This window comes from Rhineura floridana, chromosome 6, assembly GCF_030035675.1.
Source record: "Rhineura floridana isolate rRhiFlo1 chromosome 6, rRhiFlo1.hap2, whole genome shotgun sequence".
In the NCBI taxonomy this organism is placed as follows: Eukaryota; Metazoa; Chordata; class Lepidosauria; order Squamata; family Rhineuridae; genus Rhineura; species Rhineura floridana.
This window is the reverse complement of record NC_084485.1, coordinates 112,310,614-112,336,048: the sequence shown is the minus strand read 5'-3', so window position 1 is coordinate 112,336,048 and position 25,435 is coordinate 112,310,614. Positions and strand designations below refer to the sequence as shown.

The 25,435-nt window shown below is 40.3% G+C and overlaps 1 protein-coding gene across 19 annotated transcripts in view; it reads right to left on the bottom strand.

Moving 5' to 3' along the window:
- Positions 1-25,435, bottom strand: part of ADGRL2 (adhesion G protein-coupled receptor L2) — a 252,946-nt gene that overhangs the window by 171,438 nt on the left and 56,073 nt on the right. The window contains exon 1 of one of the 19 annotated variants that reach the window (XM_061633480.1): positions 5,705-5,720. The exons of the other annotated variants lie outside the window; for them this stretch is intronic. The gene's annotated coding sequence lies outside the window, so the exon portion shown is untranslated. Of the gene's footprint in view, positions 1-5,704; positions 5,721-25,435 lie in introns of those variants that run through there. 19 annotated transcript variants of the gene reach the window in all.

Sequence of the window (25,435 nt, the reverse complement as noted above, 5' to 3'; positions counted from 1 at the left end):
CAAAATAAGAGGGCATGATGCATAGCAAACAGCTTAATGAAATTCCTAGCTCCCCCCCCCCGATAACAGCAGTTGAAGGGTGCGTTAGATGTCCAAGACCCTCTTGCCCATTATTCGTGTGTTATTTATGTGGCTACCTAATTGATGATAATATGGAGGCAAAAGTGAAAGAGGCATTTGTAATTTGAATGAGGATTCTGGCCAGCATTGGATATAAATCAGTTCAAGCAAGAGCTGCTTTATACATCGATGTATAAAAACACCCTAATTGTAGGAAGAGCCACCACCAGGCCAACTGCTTTTATTTTTGTTGTAGCCACCTTGGTGGAAAAAAGAGTAGTATTTTTGTTCACAAGGAAACCTCCTAGCAGCTCGGTTCAGAAGTCCTGCGAAAACATGGTTTGTGAGCCTTAACCCAAAATGTAGCATACCAGTAAGACATTGACAAATCATAGTTTGCAATCAGCTGGCAAATTAAAATCAGAAGCCATGGTTTCAAATAGGTTTGCAAACCATGATTTTGGAACAGGTCTGGACAAGAAAATTATTTTTAAAAAAAAAAAACACAGCAAGAACTAGAATTCATATTCAAATCAGACCACAACCATTCGTCTGCACCCACAGAGTATAAACACCATACATTATTTATTTGATTTATATGCCACTCTTTCTGCCAGTAGGAGCACAGGGCGGCAAACAAAAGCACTAAAAACCCTTCAAAACATCATAAAAACAGACTTTAAAACATATTAAAACACAACAACCATTAAAAACATATTAAAACAAAACATCTTTAAAAACATGTTAAAAAAAGCTTTAAAAACATTTTAAAAACAAGGTTTAAAAATATATTAAAAGCAATTCCAACACAGATGCAGACTGGGATAAGGTCTCTACTTAAAAGGCTTATTGAAAGAGAAAGGTCTTCAGTAGGCGCCGAAAAGATAACAGAGATGGTGCCTGTTTAATATTTAAGGGGAGGGAATTACAAAGGGTTGGTGCCACTATACTAAAGGTCTGTTTCCTATGTTGTGCGGAAGAGACCTCCTGTTAAGATGGTATCTGCAGGACGCCCTCACCTGCAGAGTGCAATGATCAACTGGGTGTATATAAGGGATAAGACTATCTTTCAGGTATCCTGGTCCCAAGCTGTATAGGGCTTTGTACACCAAAAATAGAACCTTGAACTTAGCCCGGTAGTGAATAGATAGCCAGTGCAATTCTTTCAGTAGCAGAGTGACATATAGGCGATAACCTGCTCCAGTGAACAGCCTCTCTGCAGCATTTTGCACCAGCTGAAGCTTTTGGAGCAACCTCAAGGGTAGCCCCACATAGAGTGAATTACAGTAATCCAACCTGGAGGTTACCAATGCATGGGCAATAGCGGGCAGGCTATCCCTCTCCAGAAATGGCCACAGCTGTCTTACCAGCTGAAGCTGGTGAAAGGCACTCCTAGCCACTGAGGTCACCTAGGCCTCTGGCGACAAAGATGGATCCAGGAGCACCCCCAGACTACAGACTTCCTCTTTCAGAGGCAGTACGACCCCATCCAAAGCAGGCAAATAACCAATTATCCGAACTCAGGAACCACCAACCCACAGCGTCTCCATCTTCCTAGGATTGAGACACAGTTTATTGACCTCAACCAGCCCACCACAGCCCACCAGTCCAGGGCTTACATGGGCTCTCCTGATTCTGATCCTACAAAGAAATAGAGCTGGGTATCATCAGCGTACTGCTGACACCTTGCCCCAAATCTCCTGATGACCTCTCCCAAGGGCTTCATATAGATGTTAAACAACTTGGGGAACCAGATGGTACCCTGTGGCACCACACAGCACAATTGCCAAGGGGCTGAAATACAATTGCCCAATGCTATTCTCTGAAAACGACCTTGGAGATAGGATCGGAACCACTGTAAAATAGTGCCGCCAATACCCATCTCACCAAGCTGGCCCAGAAGAATACCATGGTCAATGGTATCAAAAGCCACCAAGAGATCAAGTAAAAATAACAGAGTCACACTCCCCCTGTCCTTCTCCCAATAAAGGCCATCCATCAGGGCAACCAAGGCCAATTCAGTCCCATAACCAGGCCTGAACCCAGACTGGAATGGATCAAGATAATCTGTTTCATCCAAGAGTACTTGTAATTGCTGGGCCACAACCCTCTCAATCACTTTCCCTTAGAAGGGGGTATTTGTGACTGGGAGGTAGTTGTTGCAAACCAATGGGTCCAGGGTGGCTTTTTCAGGAGCGGTCGAATCACTACCTCATTCAGGGCAGCTGGAGCCACTCCCTCCCGCAACAATGTGTTGACCACACCCTGGATCCACTCGGTCAAACCCCCTCAGCAAGCTTTAATAATCAAAAAAGGGCAAGGGTTGAGAGGACACATTGCTGGCCGCATTGTTGCAAGCAGCTTGTCTACGTCATCAGGCCGCATCAACTGAAACCGTTTCCAAGAAGGTGCAGCAAATGTTGCACTGGACACCTCACCGGACACTACAGTAGATGTGGATGGGGCATCAAGATTGCTACAGAGGTGAGCAACTTTACCCTCAAAGTGCCTTGGAAACCATTCACAGTGGGCCTCTGCAGGGTCTAAAACTCCATTTCCTGGAGTCGATGTCAACAGACCTGACAATATGGAAAAACTCCACTGGATGGCTACTTGAGAATGCGATGGTGACAGAGAAGTGGGCCTTCTTTGTCTCCTTCACCGCTGCACAGTAAGCACGGTTATGATGTTCAGCCTCACGGCAAGTCTTTCGCCTCTTGCGCTCTAGCCGTCGTTCAGCCTGTTTCATTGATGTTCCAGGGTGCAAACGGCCTGCATGATGCCGGAGAGGGTGCTCAGGGGCAACCGTGTCAACAGCCTGATGCGCCTCACTGTTCCACAGCGTGACAAGGGCTTCAACAGGGTTACCTGCTCTATCTACTGGGAACGTCCCCGGGGCATCCAGGAATCCAGTGGATTCCATTAGTCTCCGGCGGGTGGACCATCTTAATCTGTCCATCACTTCTGCAGGGAAGGATCGGAGCCATAACTCCAAACTTCACCAGGAAGTGGTCTGACCATGACAATGGGGTGACATCCACCCCTCAATCTCCAGACCACCCCTTCCTCCGTATGGAGCAAAAGCAAAGTCGAGGGTATGCCCTGCCCTATTCATCAGGCCAGTGCCAACTTGAGACAGCCCCATGGTCGTCATGGAGGCCATGAAGTCCTGAGCTGGAACACTAGAGGCAGCCTCAGCATGGACATTAAAATCATCCAGGACTATCGTTCTGGGCTCCTCCAATACCACAGCTGAGAGATGGCCTCCACCAGCTCAGTCAGAGAAGTTGCTGGGCAGCAGGGTGGATGGTACACTAGCAGCAACCCTGGTTTACTGTCTCTTTCGCCCAACACCAGGTGCAGGCCCCCACAGCCAGCTCCAAGACAGAGTGGTTTCCTGGTGACAGAGAGGGAAGTTCTGTAGACCACAGAAACTCCCCCCCCCCCGGTTCCTGCAGCCTGTGCTGGTGTTGCACCAATAATCCAGGTAGGCAAAGCTGGGTCAGATCAACTCTCTCAGCTCACCCACCCAGGTCTCGGTAATGCACACCAAATCGGCACCTTCATCCATGATCAAATCATGGATGAGTGTGGTCTTATTGTATACTGATCTGGTGTTAACACACACAGGCCAGTGGGCAGAGCAGATGAGCAATGAGGAACCCATCCATGAGAGGAGTGGGAGCAAGGAACAAGACGTAGATAGCCTTGCCCTCGTCTTCTATGGTAGTTCACCACCTCCCCATTGCTATACCTCCCTCTCTACCCATGATAACTGAAATTGGGATGGCATCACCCATGTTCCTCCTTACTAAGACTTCTCCTAAATACCTGATACAAACCCAACAAGAGCCCACCAACAAAACCTACTTGAATCAATTATCCCAGTAGATCTCTGAGAGAACTGGGAACCATCAGACCCACTCAACAACTTTCACACTGGGCACATCTACTTCCCCCCCCCGTCCCACACCCAGGGAGGGCCAGCCTTCTGCCAGTTACAGACTCTCACTCTGAAGGCGTCTGGCAACTTTCTCCTATCATTCAGTTCACTGCACAGGCTCTCACCCTGCACAGGAACTACACATGCTCCATACACCCTCCCCACTACCAATCTCCTCCAGATTGGTTATTTTAAAAAATAGAAAGGGATAGCGCCCTTGCCCTCAGGACTCCCCAAGGGGCGACCCCCAAAGGCAGCCAGGCTTTTATGCCCCCTGACCCAGCCAGGAGCTGATGCAAGGGGCTGCAAGATTGACTGCAGCCTCCCTCTGGAGTCAGGGTCAGGCAAGGGGTCCCAGTCCTTGCAGCACTTACAGGAACTTCAGCTGTCTCGAGAGACAACAACCGAGAGAAGTGAGCAAGCAAGTACCCAGATGCTCAGGTGCTCACTCCCAGAGCAGGTTTTCTCCAGTCCCCCAGTGCTGCAGCTGTTAAAACATTCTTATACCACTTAAGCAGTCATGCAGAATCCTGGGAACTACAGTCCTCATCCATAGCTTCCAGCCACTCAGGAGGAGCTGCTGAGGTTCTCGATGCAAAAGCATGGAGAGGCAACAGGAACAGCCATTTAACTTGAGGTAGAAAGCGCAACCATCCCTGGCTCAAAATTAATCCTGAGCTACTTGAGATGGTGAATGATGACTCTTAGAAGACATATCAGTAGAACTCTAATGCTACTTCAGAAAGATTCTCTGTCTACTGTGTATTCAGTACCTGAAGTATTCAGTACACTGAAGTACAGTGTTTTCAGCACATCCCAGCTAGATTAGGAGGCTATGTGTAGATCAGCAATACAGTAATACCTCGCATTAACGTAGTCAATGGGACCAGAGCGAGTACGTAAACTGAAAATGTCCTTAAAGTGAAGCATTACCTTTTACAGTAAAACTTTTTTTACCTTCATGCGCAGCCTCAAAGCCCCGCGCTAAAGCCTCTGCTGCTGTGCTGCCGCGCCTCCCAGCTGATTGCTCCTCCCAGCTGATTTGCGGTGGCGCGATCGCGTCTATTTCCACCCCCACACGCTAAAGCCTCTGCTGCTGCGCTGCGTTTCTGGAGAAATACAGGCATATGGAGCATGTACGTTATAGTGAGGCGACGTTAAGTGAAGCGATGTTAAGCAGGGTATGCCTGTACATAATTTGTGTTGAGCATCAGTGTAAGTAGTAGGAATCACCAAGGAGAAGTTTTGGGAAGCCATACTGGTTGAACATCTGCCTGCCATAATCTATTAAGATATTGCAGCTGTATGTTATCTTGGTCCTACAAGTCCTTGCTAGGCCTGCATATGGCAGTTATGGAAAATGGATGCACAGAACAGAGCAGCCATGATGAATCACGATTGAAGACAATTTGGCCCTGTCTGTATGATTTGTGCAAGCTGCTTGGACTTCTGAAAGCATTGTCATTTTTACCAGCCAGAAGAATGCACATCTCTAGCAACCTGATAAGGAGTTGAAGTGCACAGCTGTGTGAAGACATAACCAAAGTGGAATCATAATGTATATTTCAAGAACTGAGTCAAATATGCCTACATGGAAAATCACTGAGGCAGGAGTCTCAATTACTCTTCTTTGTTCCCTTCCCAGATAGATTATGGTCATTCATGATCTATATATCATTATGAGGGTCCATCCACACTCACCTATGGATTACTTTTTCTTCTTTCTTGCTGCTATCTGCTCTGTCCTGCTTTCATGCGCTTTGCTCAGCTGAAGGCTTCAGGCCTATCCACTCATAGGTAACTGAGTTTCTTTACTCTAATATTCTAGGAAATTTAGAGCCAATACACAAGTAGAAGGATAAGAATAAATTAGGTTGAAAATATATTTGCTTTGTCAATGCTATCTTTAAATGGTAATTCTAATGTTACAGATTCATATTTTTATCATTCTATTATTAGCTCATCTCATCTTTAACAGTTAGTCCACCTATGCACATATAGTACTTCAAGTTACTGTCTAAATTGTTTCATATATGTTATCATTCCTATAACACCATTCAGTTTATGCAAAAAAATCTCAGTTCTTTAATATACTGTTTAAATTGCTTTCATATTCTTTGTTTTATATTCTATTTTATCAGTTCTATAATTCCATTAAGCTTTGCACATTAATAAACCTGAGTATTTGTTTCCTTTACATTTTGAGTTTGTGGTTTGTCTGTGGTCTTCCTTATTGAGGTAGAACCTGTGGGTTGCTGTTGAGCAAATTGAATCGGGATTGAAATTAGGATTGAAAGGATCCAGTGAAGGTATAGGCATGCCAGTATTTGGTGTGATATGCATGAGCCTTGATTAGATCCATTGATTAACATTGCATGTTGGAAGGTATAGGAAAGCGGAGGAAGAAGCACAGCTCAGCTGTAGAGCTTCTGCCTGGCATGCAGAAGGTCCCAGGTTCAATCCCCAGCATCTCGAGGTATGGCTGGGAAAGACTCCTGTCTGAAACCATGAGAGCCACTGCCAGTGAGTGCAGACAATACTGAGCTAGATGGACCAACGGTCTGATTCAGTATAAAGCAGTTTCCTACGTTCCAAAGTGGTGGGGAAGCTGCAGGGCTGGGAAGCAAATGATGTTGCTCTATGACATTATAGACCAATATTCAAATTATGATTGTAGAAGAGCATGAAAAATAAATCGGCAAGGTAAGAAAGGAGAGCTCAAGAGACTGGCATCTCAAAAGGCGTGCTACACAACCCACAAAGTTTATAACTGCCTGAAGGTTTCCGAGCAAGTGAATTTTCATGTACCCTTCCCTCTTACAAGTATCTGGCCAGTGATAAGACAATTGTACACATGTCATCACTTTGCCAATAAGGAGGCAAGCTAGAGCAATCTAGAATGGCATCTAGGGACTCATAGGAGATAGGTAAACTGGGCAAACTTGCTTTCTTTAGCAAGTTAATCTTGGTTTGCCTGTATGTCTGTTCATCAAACCACAGTTTGGATTCTACAAGCCACAGGATGGTGTGATGTCATGAGCCAATAAATAGATTATTCCGTCGGGCTCCTCAAAGTAATCAGAAATGGATGCTCCCCTATGCCAGTATTCAAAAAACAAACAAGTACAAAAAGAACACATTTTCCAACTACCCACAACAAAGACAAGCATGCACCAAATAAGATGCACACTGGATAGCAATGAGACAGTGGAACAAGAATTTATGAAATGTCATAGGCTGCATCTCATTAATGAACAGACACAGAGGAAGGATAATTTATCTTTCTGGATTATTAGATTATGAACAAAAAAGAAGAGTTTTTTTCCAAAGCGCTCAAAACCAACTTTTTAACAGTGCCGTTTAGAAGTATGCTAGAAGAGCAATTTTTAAAAGAACTCTAAAAATGTTATCAATTCAGCCCACAAAGAGCTGGCATGGCAAAGACCTCGGAAAGGAGACTTTGTGTCAATGACAGATCAAAGCAACACTACTAAAATTATGTAATCCCTTTAAATAAGATGCTGAAAGAAGATCCGGGGGGGGGGGAGAATTCAGATTCGTTTGTGTATAACCAACCCCAATGCATTGTGCCTTTTTTACAGTTGTTTCTTTAAAAACTGTTTAGCTACTTCATTTGAAGTTTTTTCAGTCACAAAAGGGTAATATGTTAACATTTCATTGGCTGCTCATTTGAAACATAACCACTAATTTTCACTTTCATATTCTCTTTTAAGAATTATAAGTGACCAGACCATTATTATTTTACCATCCCTCCTCTCCCATTCACCCTGCAATGTGGGGTTAACAATACTGGTCTACGATACCAGCGTGAAGGATTGCCAAGATCAAGTATGGGATGTGCTGTGAACATCCACAAAGAAGTGTAAGTGCTGAGCTTTATCTTCTTTTTTAATTTTCAAATTTTTACATAGATGAATATAATCTTCGCTTTTCCTTTTTTCAAGAAAACATAAGGAGTTTCTATACTTCCCTAAAGACTTATTTTGTGTAGAAACTACCCAGTTTTTCAGCCTCAGCGTCTGCACTTCATCCTACAGGAGGGGGCAAACCTGTGGCTTCTCTTGTTACTAGAGAGTGTCATACCTTTCTTCTTTTTATGGGGCTGGAAGGAAAGAATTAAGAGAAAACCATTGTAAGTCAAGAAGAAGGGCCTCAACAACAGCACCATCAGGCTGACACTCAAGTGCATCGCTAGACTCAAAAACTCAGAATTTAATAGAACAATTACACAGATGGATGCAGATACCAGCAGCATTCTGCATGCTGTCCTATGAGCACCTGCAGCCTCGCACTGTCCTGCTATGTGTTTTTGAAAACACCTGGGCAAGCTGTTTGCCTGAGATGCTAAGAGATAATTAGCAAATAAAACCATTCCTGGCACCCCTTCAACATTAGTGTCGAGCCACAGAAGCAAGCTGGCACCTGGCAAAGAGAAATGCTAGATGCGATAATTCCGATTTACACATTCAGCACAACATTCCATCTGCCTGTCATTGGGAAACAGTTTCATATTCAATGATAACACAAATACCCCGAAAGAATACCGTGTCCAATTGCTGACATGGCGATTCTGTGCACAAAGCAGGCACCAGCTGCAACCACTTTCTTTGCTTACATGGTGAGGGTTGTTTTTCTATTGTAATAGTATTTGGAGGGAAGGAAAGACACCAATAAGAAAAGTAAACCATCAAGCAGGTCCCTGATCAAAAGACAGGTACATGCTTTGTTCTCCCTCCAGTTTCCAAAGTGGCTTACTTTTTTCAAGTTGACCAAGAGAGTAGTGTGATACACCAATCCTAGACTGTAGAGTACAGGCTTAACCAGAAACATTTCTAGCTTCATTACTGCTCATTGCTTTTCTCTTACTTTACCTTTATCATTCATTTGGGTTCCTAGCTGTGGCTTCACCAGCAAGGAACAGGGAACTTTGGCTGACAGTTTCCCTATTCCTGTGTAAGTACACTACATTGAGAGTTGTTGTTATGTGCCTTCAAGTGAACCACGACTCATGGCGACCCATTGAATCAGTGACCTCCAAGAGCATCTGTCATGAACTACCCTGTTCAGATGCTGTAAGTTCAGGTCTGTGGCTTCCTTTATGGAATCAATCCATCTCTTCTTTGGCCTTCCTCTTTTTCTACTTCCTTCTGTTTTTCCCAGCATTATGGCCTTTTCTAGTGAATCATGTCTTCTCATGATGTGTCCAAAGTATGATAACCTCAGTTTCATCATTTTAACTTCTAGTGACAGTTCTGGTTTAATTTGTTCTAGCACCCAATTATTTGTCTTTTTGCAGTCCATGGTATGTGCAAAGCTCTCCTCCAACACCACATTTCAAACGAGTTGATTTTTCTCTTATCCACTTTTTTTACTGTCCAACTTTCACATCCATACATAGAAATCGGGAATACCATGGTCTGAATGATCCTCACTTTGGTGTTCAGTGATACATCTTTGCATTTGAGGACCTTTTCTAGTTCTCTCATAGCTGCCCTCCCCAGTCCTAGCCTTCTTCTGATTTCTTGACTATTGTCTTCATTTTGGTTAGTGACTGTGCCAAGGTACTGATAATCCTTGACAAGTTCAATGTCCTCATTGTCAACTTTAAAGTTATATAAATCTTCTGTTGTCATTACTTTAGTCTTTTTGACATTGTAGTCCTGCTTTTGTGTTTTCCTCTTTAACTTTCATCAGCATTCTTTTCAAACCATTACTGGTTTCTGCTACTAGTATGGTATCGTCTGCATATCTTAAATTATTGGTATTTCTCCCTCCAATTTTCATACCTTCATCTTGGTCCAATCCAGCTTTCCGTATGATATGTTCTGCGTATAGATTAAACAAATAGGGTGATAAAATACACCCCTGTCCCACACCTTTTCCGATTGGGAACCAATTGGTTTCTCCATATTCTGTCCTTACAGAAGCCTCTTGTCCAGAGTACAGGTTGCGCATCAGGAAAATCAGATGCTGTGGCACCCCCATTTCTTTTAAAGAGAGAGAGCATGCTTAACTTAAGAGAGAGAGGCATACTTAACTTTGAGAAAGGCATACTTAACTTAAGCTGACCAACAATGCAATCCTACACATATGTGTGGTGGCAGAGTGCATGCTGCCAATGGTCAGTTATAAAGGATTTGTGATGGAACAGTGGGTGTTAATCAGTCACAAAGGTCACAAGGGCCAAAATGAAAATGAAACTTAAATATCATTTAAGTTTTCATACTAAAAAGAAATACATTGCTGATATAAAAACAGAAATACACACAGAACTTTATTGTATATAGCCAAAGGCCTTAACAATGTATACAAAATATTGCTTAAAAGACCCATCTTACTCAAAGCGCTTATTAAAATGAAACATCTGTTAAAAGGCTAAACACTCGGGCCTTAAAGATTACATTTTATAATACCGCATAACCCTTAATATGGAGAGCCCTCAATTTCTTAGCTGCCAATGCAAACTGGGCTACTGAATATGTGATATATAAATATTTGTCAGCTAAAAATTTCACTACCATGAAGGAAGGTTATCTCCTTATGAGAGTCCTTATCAACTCTCTTCACCAAAATAGATAGGCAAGCCTTCCACTGCAGGAGCTCAGTTCCTTCACTGTTTTCCATTTCCTGGAACAGATTTAAATAGGAGATGGTAGAAGAGCAAGGCAATTCCACTGATCAGTGCAACTTACTTAGAAGTAAGGATTATTAGAAATGGGGTCTATTCAGGAAATCCATGTGAAATTCTGTGAAGTACTAAGGTTTTATTTTGAAATAGCTCATACCTCTTTGAGCTCTAAATACAAAATTCAAACCAACAGCCGTTTCAGACTTGTTCTATGAAGATCCATAAAAGTCAGAGCTCTGAAAACTGTTCATAAATTAGATTTAGATGAGACCACAGAGTCATGTGTTGCTTTTGGCTCCCTCTTATTTTAAAAAGCAACCCCAGGAGACAATACTTTTAAATGGTGAAATGGCAAGAATTCCCCACCCCCTCAACCTGGCTTCCCCCCCACCCAAGCAATCAGTATCTTTTCCAATGTGGATAGAAAAAAAAAAAGCTGGAAGGGATTGAGTGTTAAATTGCTGGGACTGGAAAGGGAACCAGAGGGAAAATAATTGCACAGCCACTACCAAAGATGCTTTCAGTTTTTTTAAAAAGGGTAAGTGGGATGACATACGTGAGTATTATATCTAGTTTGGGGCAGAAGTGACTTGCTGGGCGGGATGGAGCCAGTACACTAGCTTCCTGGCAGGTGAGTTGCTGTTGCTTGTGAAGTGGGGAGGGGCAAGGAACTCAGCACAGTACTCTAAAACCACATTAGCGGATCCAATCTGGCAGTCTTGCCTCCCTACCACTTCACCCCTCTCCTCCCGATAAGCAACCAACCTGTCATAGTGGCTCTGACCCACCCAGTGAGCTTCTTCTGGTTTGGGGATGTAAGAAATGCAAAGCATATTGCTCACTCCTAATCATACTTACTAGAGACACAGCTTTGTTTCATAGCTGTGCACCTAAAAATATATGTACACAGACACACATGCTTTGACATGCTACAGAGTCAGAATGACTTCAGTTTTGTGCTTTTGTGCTCCCACTTATTTCCTACTAAATGTGCTTAGGACTGCAGCCTTAAATTACTGTGTCATAGCTCTCCAATTTCCAGTTGTTTGCTATCAAATTTATTCTAGCAAAAAGGCTATAATTTTTCTTTCTTTCTTTTGGAGGGGAGATAATTTATTTAGGATTAGAAATATGATACATTAGCAAGAAAAGCTTTGGATGATTAGAAGAGAGAGACAGCAAACTTCTTTTCACCATATTTGCTTATTGGTGCCATTTAAAACAATTGTTTGGATTTCTCAAAGAAAGAGATTTCAGTTTTTCAATTTTTCCATTTTAACCTGGCTTAATCAGTTAAACAAAAGTACTTTAGGTAAAATGATTCCTTCAGTTGCCTTAGCTACAAATCCCTATAGTATACTATAATTGAAATCTATTCACGTAAGTTAGGAATAATTAGGACTCCAAATTAAGCCAAATAGAAAGTTAATTCAAATAGTCAGCTGCTGTCATTTAAACAGTTATGGAGTTTTACTGTTGCTTAACATCTCTGAATGTGTTAAAAATGCACTGCTGCTTATTGCTCAGCATCATAATGATTTACTCTGACCAGAAAGCAGGGTCATCAGCTTTCAGCTCTTTAGCCACACCCTCTCTCACTAAAGGTTTCTCAGTTATTGCCAGTTGAACTTTGCTATGAGCCAACTAGCTACTGAATACAGTAGCTCTATAGTAAATAAAGCAGGTTATCAGCCATCCACCAAAAAAGAAAAAGGAACAAAGCAAACAACCCTTTTTGAAAGTTCCTAATCCCAAACTACGCTAGAAGAAAGCAAAGGATTAAACAAGCTTCCTGTCATCTACAAACTGCAGTAAGAAAATGTTGTATGAAAAACATACATCATGATAAACACATACTAGCCTGGTTCATATGTCACACTAAGCCAAACCAAGAACAAATCTTGGTTATAGCTCATAGTTATTCTGGATAGAGTTTAACAATGACCCCGGGGGTTTGGACAACATGCTAAACTCATTATTAGCAGCTGCAAGCTCCTCTCAGGAGTCTGCATGTTCCATGTTCATGTGCTCACGCTAAACCATGGTTTGGCTTAGTGTGATCAGGCCACTGGTTCGCTCATAAAAATGTAAATGTACTGCCTTCAAGTCAATTCCGACTTATGGCAACCCTATAGCTTCATAAACCATGGTTTAAAGTTGTTTTTGTTTAGCAGCTAAATATTATCTGTTGAAATCAAGATTCCTGATTTACACATAAAGCAAACCATAGACACTTTGAAAGTAAACTCATTGGAAGTCTTCTTCCCAGCCATGCAGAAGGGGGGACAGGCAGCACAAGCATGCAGGCCTGGGTTCACTGAGACTCATCCACATAGCTCACCCAGCAGCCCTATAGGCTGGAAAGAGAGCTTGCCACAGCTCTAATGAGCTCACTACAAAACACTATTGACAGTTAATTGTTATCAGAAAGCTGGGTCTACTACACACCCTTCAGTTCCACAATGTGGTTGTATCAAAGGAACAGGGCCAGTGTGCCCCAAAGTCCTTTACAGATGAACTATATTTCAGAAATCCATTATAATTTAAGGATACAGACATATTCCACAAACTATGATTGCCCAATTTTGATTATACTGCTAAAATGTATGTCGCCTCCCTTTAAATTGCTCATTTCTTTTTAATTATTTCCTCACACATTATTTTGATGGCTCTCCTTGGGAATCTGGTTGGCCAGTGAAAACAGGATGCCAGACTACATGGGCCATTGTCCTGATCCAGCAGCCTCTTCTTATGTTCTTATCCATCATAAACAAACAATCCATCCAGTAATTAATTCCAAGCTGAAGCTGAAGCTCTCTCATAATACAATTCACAATAGGTTGCAGAGATCAAAAAGTCTCCACCAACTATTATTGTAATAAATGAAATTATGTTGAAATTTATAGCTTTGTATTTTATTATTTGAATTTGTTGTTTAATTGTGAACCACACCTTGAGTACACTTCAGTAAAAAAAAGACAGGATATAAATAAATAATCATTTAAATAAATAAATAAATAAAAAGCTTTCAAGACTCCATCAATCTTAATGGGCAATAACGTACATTACAGTTTTCCTCTTTCCACACTCCAATCTGTATGCATGCCAACTTCATCTGTTGCAAATTAGATAATGAAAAGGGGCAAGAAACAAACTATTTCATTTCTGTTTACTAAGAACAGATTTACAACAAACCCACTGAAATGCATAATCAGTTCTAAATGACCACAAAACCTCATTTACCCATACAGAATTATGATGCTAAATATACATTTGAGCATGGACGTGATGATTAAAATTCATCTAAGAAACATCTTGTTTCAATAAGATTGTCATCTGACAATACAGTAAGAAATGCGTGACACACGGCACACAACAAAAAAGAAAGTGGCAATGACCCATTCTCAGGACAGGGTAAAAAAAAATAACAGTTGAATACACTAGGAAGGAAAGATCAGGTTACATTCAAGAGTTGCTGAACAGGATTTGTGGATCAAAGACCAATTAAATGTATACTATAGCAGTGGTTCGCAATCTGAGTGGCAGGACCCCCAAGGAGTTGCAAAGTCATCCCAGGGGGTCACAAAGAAAAGAATTATTAATTTTAAAAATTAACTAATTGCTGGTCTGTGTACTACCAACTCACAAGCCTGCACTGCATGTTGTGCACACAGCCGCTTCCGCCTCCCCTTCCTTCCTTCCAGCCGGCACAGTCAGTTCCTGCCACACAGAGCTAAGCAGCACAGCACTTGAGCTAGTGCGTCAAGAGAAGGGGCCAGCTGGACTTATTTAAGCTCCAGCGCCTCCCTCCCCCCACTTTTGTGAGCAACAGTGATGGAAGATCGATTGAGCTGGTTGACTCTGTCTGTAGAGACAGAGGGACACTGCAAGGGGGCCGTCAGCCAAAAAAGTAACAGAATGGAGTCCTGGAGCATCCCCCCATCTGGGCACTCATTAAAAATTCACTGTATAGTTAACTTACAGTACAACGTATATGTGTCTACGCAGAAGAAAGTTTCTTTATATTTAATGGGGCTTGCTCCCAGGTAAATAAAACTGCAGTAATCAGACCAGAGTAAGATTCTGAAGAAGCTTTGAAGCTGTACTACTTTGGGGGGGGGGGAGACAAGGCTCTATTGGCCACTCTGAGTGGCTTACTTTTATCTCCTTTCTTTCATTTGCTTCAAAATTTGTTAAAAGTTGTTTGTAGTGCTGTAACCTGCCCTGGGACCTTCTGGTGAAGGGCAGGTAATACATCTAATCATAATCATATTTGTTTTTGTGATGAATAAAAAGTGACATTATTTAATGCTTCATTATATATTTTTTCAATAACATACTAAAATTACAACAATTAGCATGTTGGAATAGCAGAAATTTTTGAGGTTACAAAGGGGGTCCCGTACTCAAAGGTTAGGAGCCACTGTACTATAGGAAAGGAATTAAAAGAAAAAGTATCTCCAAACTTCTCTTGCATCTCCACATTTGAAATAGAATACTTCTTGTTAACTCTATTAAATCCATAAGTGATAAGAGAAAGCTTCTTGCACAAGATTTCTATAACCAGTTGTTTCTACTGTTAAACACAGCAAAATCTCCAGCTAGCTTTTCCTATCTCTTGAGGCTACACTTGATCAACTGAAGCCTGATCTGCAATTTATTTTTTATAGTCAGGTATAAAATGTACCTGAGTTTAGATGGAAAAAACAAAAAAAACCAACCCGGAGTGAGTGTGGAGTACACACAAGTCACCATCAGCTGTGATTGTGGACGCATGCATTTAAATGCCAGTAGTTTTCTGCATTAAGCAGAGGAGATGACGCAGTGACAATGACCGTTTCATCCAGTTTCCATGCTTAATGAAAGGAAGAAAACCTGGCTGCTTAAACAGTAAAAAAAAATAAATCATAATTGATAGGACCCTAAGCGTTGTTGTTTTTTTAAAAAAAAGTTTTAAAAGTGGAGATTGCTTCTTAAATTAGGACACAAAGGGAGATTTTCAGGACAAGGACATTTCTTGTTTAAAATACTAAGCTACAAGGAATTGTTCAAAAAGGTTTTTTGTTTTTTCTAGCTTTCTTTCAGAAGGCGTTCCTAATTATGCTAAGGGACATTTAAATTATATGAGCTTTTTCCAGTAGGACGTGCTTAGGCAACTGAAAGGAATGCATACACTAGTTTGCTTTCCAATACTGTCCCACAATTGTGAGGGTAGGCGGGGAGGTATTTTACACAGCTAATTACGAACAGTAGGAAAAAATCCACAAAGTACCTTTCTAACACACAAACACACTCGGCTCTTAGAAATTGTTCAATCTCATTCAAAATTTGGAGACCCTTTATTTTTCTTCCTTAAAAACAACACTAATATAACACTAATATAAAAAGCGAATGGCCTGCATGTATTGCAAAGGGAAGTCTACCAAGTGAACAAACATTGCTACAACTCTCTTTCAAAGAAAACCAGGTTGATAAAGAAATCACAAAAATATTTAGCATAACAAAATTTTCATAGCAGAGAAGCTCAGGTTCCTTTTGGATACACAGAAAATTTGAGATCCTCTCAAAACCTAGAATAGTTCAGTTTATTAAAGTCAGTGAGGTTTTGTCTTGCTTTAATAGCTTCTGGTTTACTGATGATTTGCTAATAAGGATTGTTTGATCACTCTGATTGCTAGGTTGGTAGCAAAAAGCTTTAAAAACAAAATCAGATAGTAATCATAAAAACAGCAAGCAAGTTCATTACACAATCTAGCATTCCAACAAGTTGCTATTCAGTGAATGTGCCAAACTCGATAAGACTTTACTGGGGATAAACTAATGCTACATAAGAAGAAGGAGAGAGTAAGAGGAAATAACTCTGACTTTGATGAGATTAATTTTCATTTCTTTTAAGATTTGGATCTGAAACAAATCTTGCAAGATGGAACAAACACACACACACTATAAGCACTCTAGAATCTAAACAAAATAATGTTCTAACCAACGCTAGAAACATAAGTGAAACATATCAGCCCCTTTAATACATGTAATATGTGAAGGGGAAATATGAGTAGGACAGGGCTGTAGATTTCTATTCATGTAAGTTTTTCCCACATTCTGGAACCCTGCTTGTGGCATTAGCTTTTATATAGCATATGAAGTGGTCTGTAACTTGCTAGATGCACCTGTGTTTTTCAGGCTTCACAAATTCCTAAAACATGACCGGATAATGGTTTTGTACTAGGGTTCCCAGGTTCTTGGCCTGAGACTGATCCTGTATCTTTAGGAGAAGAGAAAGTCAGCCAAGTGCAGGTGTTCTTGCAACTCTGTAATGGGAAAAACCACAAGGTGGAATTCTCCCTCCCCCCTCCCCAACTTTTAAAGATACAGAAGACCGCTTGGTTGCCAGGCCCGGCCTCCAAGAGGTCTTCTGTATCTTTAAAAGTTGTGGAGGGGGGAGGGAGAATTCCATCTTGTGGTTTGTCCCATTATAGAGTTGCAAGAACACCTGCACTGGGTTGACCTTCTCTTCTCCTAAAGATACAGGATCTGTCTCAGGCCATGGACCTGGCAACCCTATTTTATACCCTTGTAGATAGATAACAAATACTGTATAATATTGCAGAAATAAAATAACCAATTGTGTCCTGGCAAGACACGATGACAGACAGATAGATGACAGACAGATACAAAGCACTGTAACAAGACACATATAACTTGCATTATGTTCACCTATTCCTCAAGGGTTATACTACTGTTTTAATTATTCTATCCTATGATTTTAACCTACAGTACACTGCATTTTGTACTAAATCCTTCTCCTAAATTTATTTACATAATAGTAAATTCCACTGATTTCAGTCAAACTTATAGCACAATCAGAAACAGTGCATGGCATCCCCTTTGGCACTACCAAGTAGCTCTCAAATCCATCTCCACAACTAAATCATAAAAAGACAAACATCCTTTGATTACTTATCACATTATCTGGAAGATTTGCTGTGTTGTTTGCTCTACTCCAATTTATGTCTACACAGAGATCTTTACGTGCTCATCTCCTTTTCATTCCCCTCCCTCCGAATTTTACAAACTTCAACTATATACAAAATACTTCTATAAAAGAAAGTTTTTTAAAAAATCTCTAAGCATCATGCTGAGGATCACTCATTTTAAACATTAGTTGTCAAGCCAAGCCATATGTATCTGAAATGTAACCTTGAATCTTCAGATAATTTAAAACAAGTGGTGACTCAAGACTAAAATGGCAATAAAGATACCTTTAACCAACTGTGTCTGACCAAGATAGCAAGGCCAATACAATCTAATTCTAGTGACCGATCAAGAAGCTATTCTTTGATTCTATGATTATCACAATGAAAAGTGGTAAACTGAAACAAAACTTTACAGGGCTATGGAAATCGAACACCTGGGCTATCACTAGCAAACTATGCTTCAACCTCTTTGTCGTACAATTTTCAACTTCCTTTCCTTCTTTTTGTGAATATATGGAGCCCCCGGAGCTGTCAAACAGCTTCCACTATCATAAATGTTTTAAACAAAGATTATAGCTGAGAGTCTTACAAAGAATACCTGAAGTTATGTAGCTCACTGTAATTCAAGATTTAGAATTATCTGACTCAAATTACAAACAAGGTTGTGCTAATACAAATTTTGACGGCCAAAGGCAAATACGTCCTAGTTAAGTACGTAAAAAACATTTGCTTCAGTGAAGCACAACAAATGACAATTTACAAAATGAAATTGTCAGGTTCATCATATTCTATGTCTCCTAGCCATTTTTCACCCAATGTAATTTTTTTTCTTTTATATATTTGGTTTTTACAGGGACAGGTCTTCATACAAAGGGGACGTACAAAAGGGAACACACTGTATGCTTTCAAAATATACAGATATGCATTGGGACTCTCAGCTCATACTCTTTTTACAGCTATTTAAACACTCATTTTTAGCATTTGCAAATATCTGCTTGAAGATATGCAGATGTTTAAGCATTTATTTTAGAAAAGAAGTATCTTATTTTCTACTGTCAACTAGAAAATTACATCAAAACAAACCAACTTTCATTAATACCTTAATAATTTTAACAGAAAACTTTGGATATCGAATAGTGTATAACATTCGATGAGGTGAACTTGGGTCAGTCAGCATTGTGTGTGTGTGTGTGTGTGTGTGAACATAATTGTGATTAACAAAACAGAGGTTTTTATTGTATTAACAAAACGTTTCAGCTTCTGCCTTCATCAGCTGCTAACATACAAATGCTGTTACCAAGGTGGCAGTTATAGAGCTTTGAGGATGGAATGCTCAGAGGGGCTTCATTTGCAGAAGCTAAGTAGTGGTGGTACTGTCCTCCAGGTTCAGACCATGTGGTGCCAATGTGTCCAGAGAATACATCATTGCATTTATATCCAACTTTCCCCCCAAGGAGCTCAAAGTGGCATACATAATTCTCCCACTCCTAATTTAATCCCCACAACAACCCTGTAAGGTAGGTTAGGCTGAGAGAGAGTGACTGGCCCAAGGATATCCAGTGTGATTTGTGGCTGAATGGGGATTTGAACCCGGGGCTCCCAACAGTCTAACCACTATACCACACTGGCTCTCAATTATATCTTTCAGTCTAACGGACTTCACAAGGCTGTTGTGAAACCAAATTAGAATAACCCCATGTATGCTAGTCCTGATCTCCCTGAAAGAAATGCAATACAGTAGGGCCCCGCTTTACGGTGCTTCGCTAATGCGGCAGGTCTCATTTAGACGTAATTAGACTAAAGCCCCACTCATACGGCACTTGTTCCGCTTTTATGGCGGTTTTCAGGCATCGCGCGCCATTCTATTCAATGAGTTCCTCTTTTCAGCGGTTTTTGCTTTTCAGCGGGGGTCCGGAACATAACCCGCCATATGAGTGGGGCCCTACTGTATTGAAATAGATTAAATACACAAAAATTATTTGTCACCACAGAGGTGAGGCAGTTAAGAGCAGCAGCCACTTGAGTAAAAGTGTGAAGGCGGTGGCTTTCTATTTCCAGGTGACTCACAGCTACCTCATGTTGTTACACTTTCAGCCAGAGAAAACAGAATATCTTGATCCTAACAGGTCAAAAAAGCTTTCACCCTTCATCTGTTTATGAAAGAGGACAATGACAATACATCTCTTTCACATCTGAAGATCAAACTGCGTGTTATGTTTAATACATATTCTGGAGCTACCATGTGCTTTTTTTCTTATTCAGAAGCAAGCATGGGGGTGAGCTGATCAGGAAGGAAGGTTTAATCTTTCCATCCCCAACCGTACCACCCCCACCTTATAGTAAAAAAAAAAACTTTCCATTGGCACCAATTATTGCTATGTGCTGCATGAATGAAAAAGGGGCGGCAGTTTTTTTGGAGGAGGGCAAGTTGTAGCTGGGGAAGGAAGGATTAAACCTTTCCTCTTTGTGCACTTTCATCCTGATCTGGATCTCCCACCATCATCACCATCACTTCCTTTTGCTACATATTAAATGTAAGGTGTAGTTTGACCATTAGCCTTATTACCTTTGAATGCTGAGCAGAACAATAGATTATCTTATTTTATTTTTTATGTTATGTTAAATACTTGCCGTTTTGTGTAACTTATTATCTGGTCTGCAATTTTCAAAGCAAAAACTATCCATATTTATCCAACAAAAAGCAACAATAAAACTTTAAAGAAGATGGAAAATTGAGAACATTGATGTATTTCATTTGTTCTGCTGCTGCTTTTGAATAGTGTCCTTTCTTAGATATCTTCAGTCACCACTATCTGTTTACAACTGAAACAGACTATAGTGTTGAATGAATGAATGATTTATTATTATAGTCACAGACCAAAAGATTAAAATCAGTATAAAAAGCCACAAAAATTAAAATACAAATAAAACACAACTGCTAATAATTATTACAAACCAAATAAATACAAATTCAGTAGTTCCTTGATCAGAAAGCTGGCAGCATTTTTTCCTAATTTGCATTGTGGTAAAAAAAAAATTGCAACACTTTCGGTAACAAAAGATGGCACATCGCTTAAACAGGCCAATACCAAATTTGGAGAAGTACTCCTAGGCAAGGCCGTTAATAAGGTGAAAATTAGCTTCTTTCTGCATTCACTGTACAAATTGCAACACAGTAGAACATGTTCAACAGATTCCGTTACTCCAGCTCTGCAAAGACATGTCTGCTCTCTAGCAGACTTATTAAATCGTCCTTTCAACAATGCCGATGGCAACACATTAAAACGGGCCAGAGTAAATGCTCTCCTGTACTTAGGAATAGTCAGTGAATACAAATATGAAGCTGCAATGATTCTATAATTATTAAAATTATTATAGAGGAGAGGAGAGCAAGATTTATTAACAGCAGTTCTCAAATGCTGCAAATCTAGGTCTATTAATCTTTTAACAACAAGAGTCTAGGCCTTTTTAAGCCTGTAATTACCCAACACTTCAGGAGGAAGGCCCATCTCAGTTATTTTCTTTTCCATCTCACACATCCAGCAACTCACAAAAGTGTCCGAGAGCAGTAAGGAAAGAATGACTAGGAGCTGCTAAGAAGTGTAAACGTAACCACCATTTAAGGGCTTCTTTATAAACTTTACAAGCAACTGAATGAATACCTACTTCCAAATAAATAGCGTTACCCACACAAGAAGGAAGTCTCAGTAATTTCCTAAGAAAGACAAACTGAACTCTTTCCATTTGAGAGTTAAAACCCAGGATCCAAATTGGGATACCATAAGTGAGTTGGGCCAGGATCTTTGCATTACAAATTCGAATAGCAGAGAGAATGAAATGACCGCCTTGCATAAAAAAGAATCTTAAAATAAGCTGCTTGCTAAAACTCGCTGAATAAATTGTCTGCCAATGTTGTTCAGACCAAAGCCCAGAACTTTGCATTTGAATCCCTAAATATTTTATATGAAAAACTTGCTCAATAACTTTACCATTTAAAATCCATTTGTATTGTTTCTGGGCTTTACAAAACACTAAAACTTTAGATTTACAATAATTAATAATCAGATTATAATGGGGCCAAAAGCGGATAATAAACGATTTAACCCTAATCTGGACAAGGATAACAATATGGCATCATCAGCATACAAAAGCAATGGTATTTTAACATTAGACAATTTAGGAGCATGAGAGTCAACATTATGAAGAAATGGGGCCAAATCATTTAAAAATAAATTAGAAAGCAAAGGGGCCAAAATGCAACCCTGTCTTACACCCCTAGTAACAGAAATTGGATTAGTAATTTAACCCTGCTCCCCACATCTAACTTGACTGGAGGTCTGATTGTACAGAGATTTAATAAAAAATAATAGGTGCTTGTCCATACCGCTGTTCTGTAATTTAAACCATAACAGATCGCTTGAAACCAGATCGAAAGCAGACAAGATCAATGAAAGCAGCGAAAAGCTTACCACCAGGAACTGAAGTAAATTTCTCAGCTAAATGGGCTAGTACACAACAATGGTCTAAGGTTGAACAACCAAGCTTTGAACCCAATCTGTTCCTCACCAATTATGCTGTTTTCCATCCAGGATAAAAGCTTACGTTTCAAGTACCTAGCATAAAGTTTCCCAATTGTGACTATAATGTCCCTATCTGGCAGTTCCTCTAAAACAGTCTCTCACCAGTGTTTTATCAAGCAAATGTACCAAAAATATGTATAGATTCTCCCAATGTTTTTCTTCTGCTGTGTATTATGTCTAGGCTTCTTTTCTTGACACGCAAGCAAAGAATAACCTGCTTTAACTGGTTATGTGTCTCCAATGACTTTTTCAAGAGGATGCAGTTTTTATATGGGGAATGCACAATTGTTACCCATTTGTTGCAAAGATTTCCCAGCTAGGAAATCCAGTCCTGGGATTCAACATTTCCTTGGACTCGATTGCCCCACTTTCCAAGCCAGCAACTGTAATACTGCAGTAATGAAGGTGGTATGGACTATGGTTGTCTTAATATCACATAACAGCTGGGATTAAGATCTATGAAACCACTGAAGTATCTCCTCTTCTACCATTTCAAGAAGTTTAAATATCTTCCTTCACCCAAGGCTGTGGCTTTTTGTTCTCCAAAGCTGCAGCATATATCTGCAGCATATATTTAATGATAAAAAACTATCTCCAAACCTATCCCAAATGCCAAGGGGAGAGGATATTACATCATTAGTATTTACAGCAACATTGGCTTTTAGAGCTCGTCTTTAGACACTGTGGATTCTTGACTTGGCAGGTGATATTGCAAAAGGAAAAAAACAAAACCTTTTCTGAACCAGTATCTATCTGTGTAAACCCACAGTGGATTTAGACTAATTTCATAATTATGAATTCTATGTATCACTGAATAATTTCATGATGGTCCAACAAAAGTACAAGTGTAAAGGACTCAAGCCTGCAGTGGGTCTTTCATTAGTGAAATGAAAGACATCAGGCAGGAGTTCAACCTGTCTACCACTTTCACTTTTTTATACAAAGGAGGACACACCACACTAGCCCAGGAAGGTGCCTCACACCTATAGCCCACAGCAGGCCAGGTCCATTCCCCTTCTAAAAGATTCCAGCTTAGGGTCCTTGCAGATCTGAGCAACAAAGAAACTTTATAAAAACTTAAAAACCAAATTAAAGGAACAACTAAAGCAGCCCACATCAATGGCCAAAGACCTGAATGAAAAGGAAGGCCTTTGCCAGGCACCTAAAGACAGATAAAGAAGGCGCCAGGTGCATTGCCTAGCCAAGGGGACTAACACTGAAAAGGTCCTTTCTCATGTTGTTCCTCCCATGGAGGGGACACACAAAGAGCAGGGCCTCTGAAGTCGAATGCAGGGTCTGGGTCATGGGGAGAGGTGGTCTCTTCTTACTTACTACATATAATGTTCCCTTTCTGCCTTCCACTGCCCCTTGAAGAGATTCAGAAAGCACTGTGAGGCGAGACATTTATTCCTTGTATCCTTCTTCTCCTACCCCACACAACTCCATCCCACCATTGCTCCTGATGGTTTTCCACACACAATGTTGCCTAATACAGAACAGCTACACCTGAGCCTGTAACACATTTAGTTAGGCAGAAAGACAACATCTTGCAAGAATATCCAATGAAACAAGATTCATTTCCCTGCTTTGGCTTGAAGCTACCTCCGCATTAGTATTCCTTTCCTGAACAAGGAACCACAATATTTGATTCATTTTAAGAATTTGTAATTAATGTGGCTCCATTCTGTCTACTCTTCCCAAGAAGTGTAGAGAAGTGTAGGCTGTTAAAAAAAAATCCAATTCAGTACTGAAGCATCTAAAATTGCCTCTGGCAACAGCTGGCAACTAAAAGCAAGAAAAATAAGAGATGAGAACAACATGATTTTGAAATGCGACAATTTAACTGAAAATTAGTTTGAATCCATCATTGACTCTATCCATTGTGGAATCTATCATTTCACTTTTTCTTCCGTAATGTACACAGATGAGATTCTCCTCACTAAATAGTGTTTGTTAAAAAGCACTATTTGACATCATGTATTACTTCTTCCAGATCTTATCCACAATACTAAGCTCAAATATTTATCAAAGTACCGCTGATATAAGACAGGTCCCCCCCCTTCAAAACTATGCAATTCTAAAAACCTAGCAGTGTATCATCTCTTGAGCACATTGAAATCAAGGTGCCAATGTGGTACCCTCCAGATGTTGCTGGTCTACAACTTCTATCATCCTTGAGCATTGGCCATGTTTCCTGGGGCTGATGGGAGCTGTAGTCCAACATATGGAGGGCACCAAATTGGCTACCCCTGCCCATATACAGATAATCTTCCCCATTCTTTTCAATGAAGGAAGTGAATTTGTTTTTAATTTTTTTTAAATTGTGTTTTTAAATTGTTTTTTGTGTTTTTAAATTTGTATATTTGTTTTTAATTTTTTAATTGCTGTAAACCACCCAGAGAGCTTTGGCTATGGGGTGGTATATAAATGTAATAAATAAATAAACTGCATCTACTCTTCCACCAAAATGTAAGGGTGCCCACAAAGATGCAAGGGAACAAAAGGAGGAATCATAACTTGTGATGTCCACATGATTTGCATGCAGAAGGTCCCACCATTGTGTTCCAGGAATTTCCAGTTAAAAGATCATATAGCAGTTGAGGGGTAAGTCTTCTGCCAGAAACCCTGGAGAGCCACTGCCAGGCAGAGTATTCAATACTGGGTTAGATGGACACATTGCCTGACCTGGTATAAGACCACTTCCAGTGTTCCTACTATTTCTGTAGTATTTCAAAGATAATTCCTATCACTAAGACAATCATAAAGGGAGTACTTTAAAAAAAAAGTCTCAGCAATTACTCAGGGCACCTAGTGGTTATATGAAGACATCTACGCTTCTCACTAGCTTTTAACTTCTTTACTCTGTAAAGGTGGCTGCACAATACATCACCTCTCATTTGTAAACTGCAATTCCACCAGAAAATAACGTTTAATTCTCTACTAAAGACATAAAGGCCACCAGGACCCAGTATATATAATAATCTCTGACAAATCACAAATTACCGTCTAATGAAACCACAGATGAGAAGTGTGCACTTTTGGTCAGAACTGGCCTTCAACACTCCACCAACAACTCAGTAGAGGGGGAAAGGAATAAAGGTCTTAAAAGCTGGTCAGGCAAACCAGGATTTCGAAGGGCAATATCTCCTGAGAGAGATTGCTGGTCTACATTCCGTGAAATCTAAATTGGAGTTCCTACTACACTATTTTTCCAATTCAAGCCCATGAG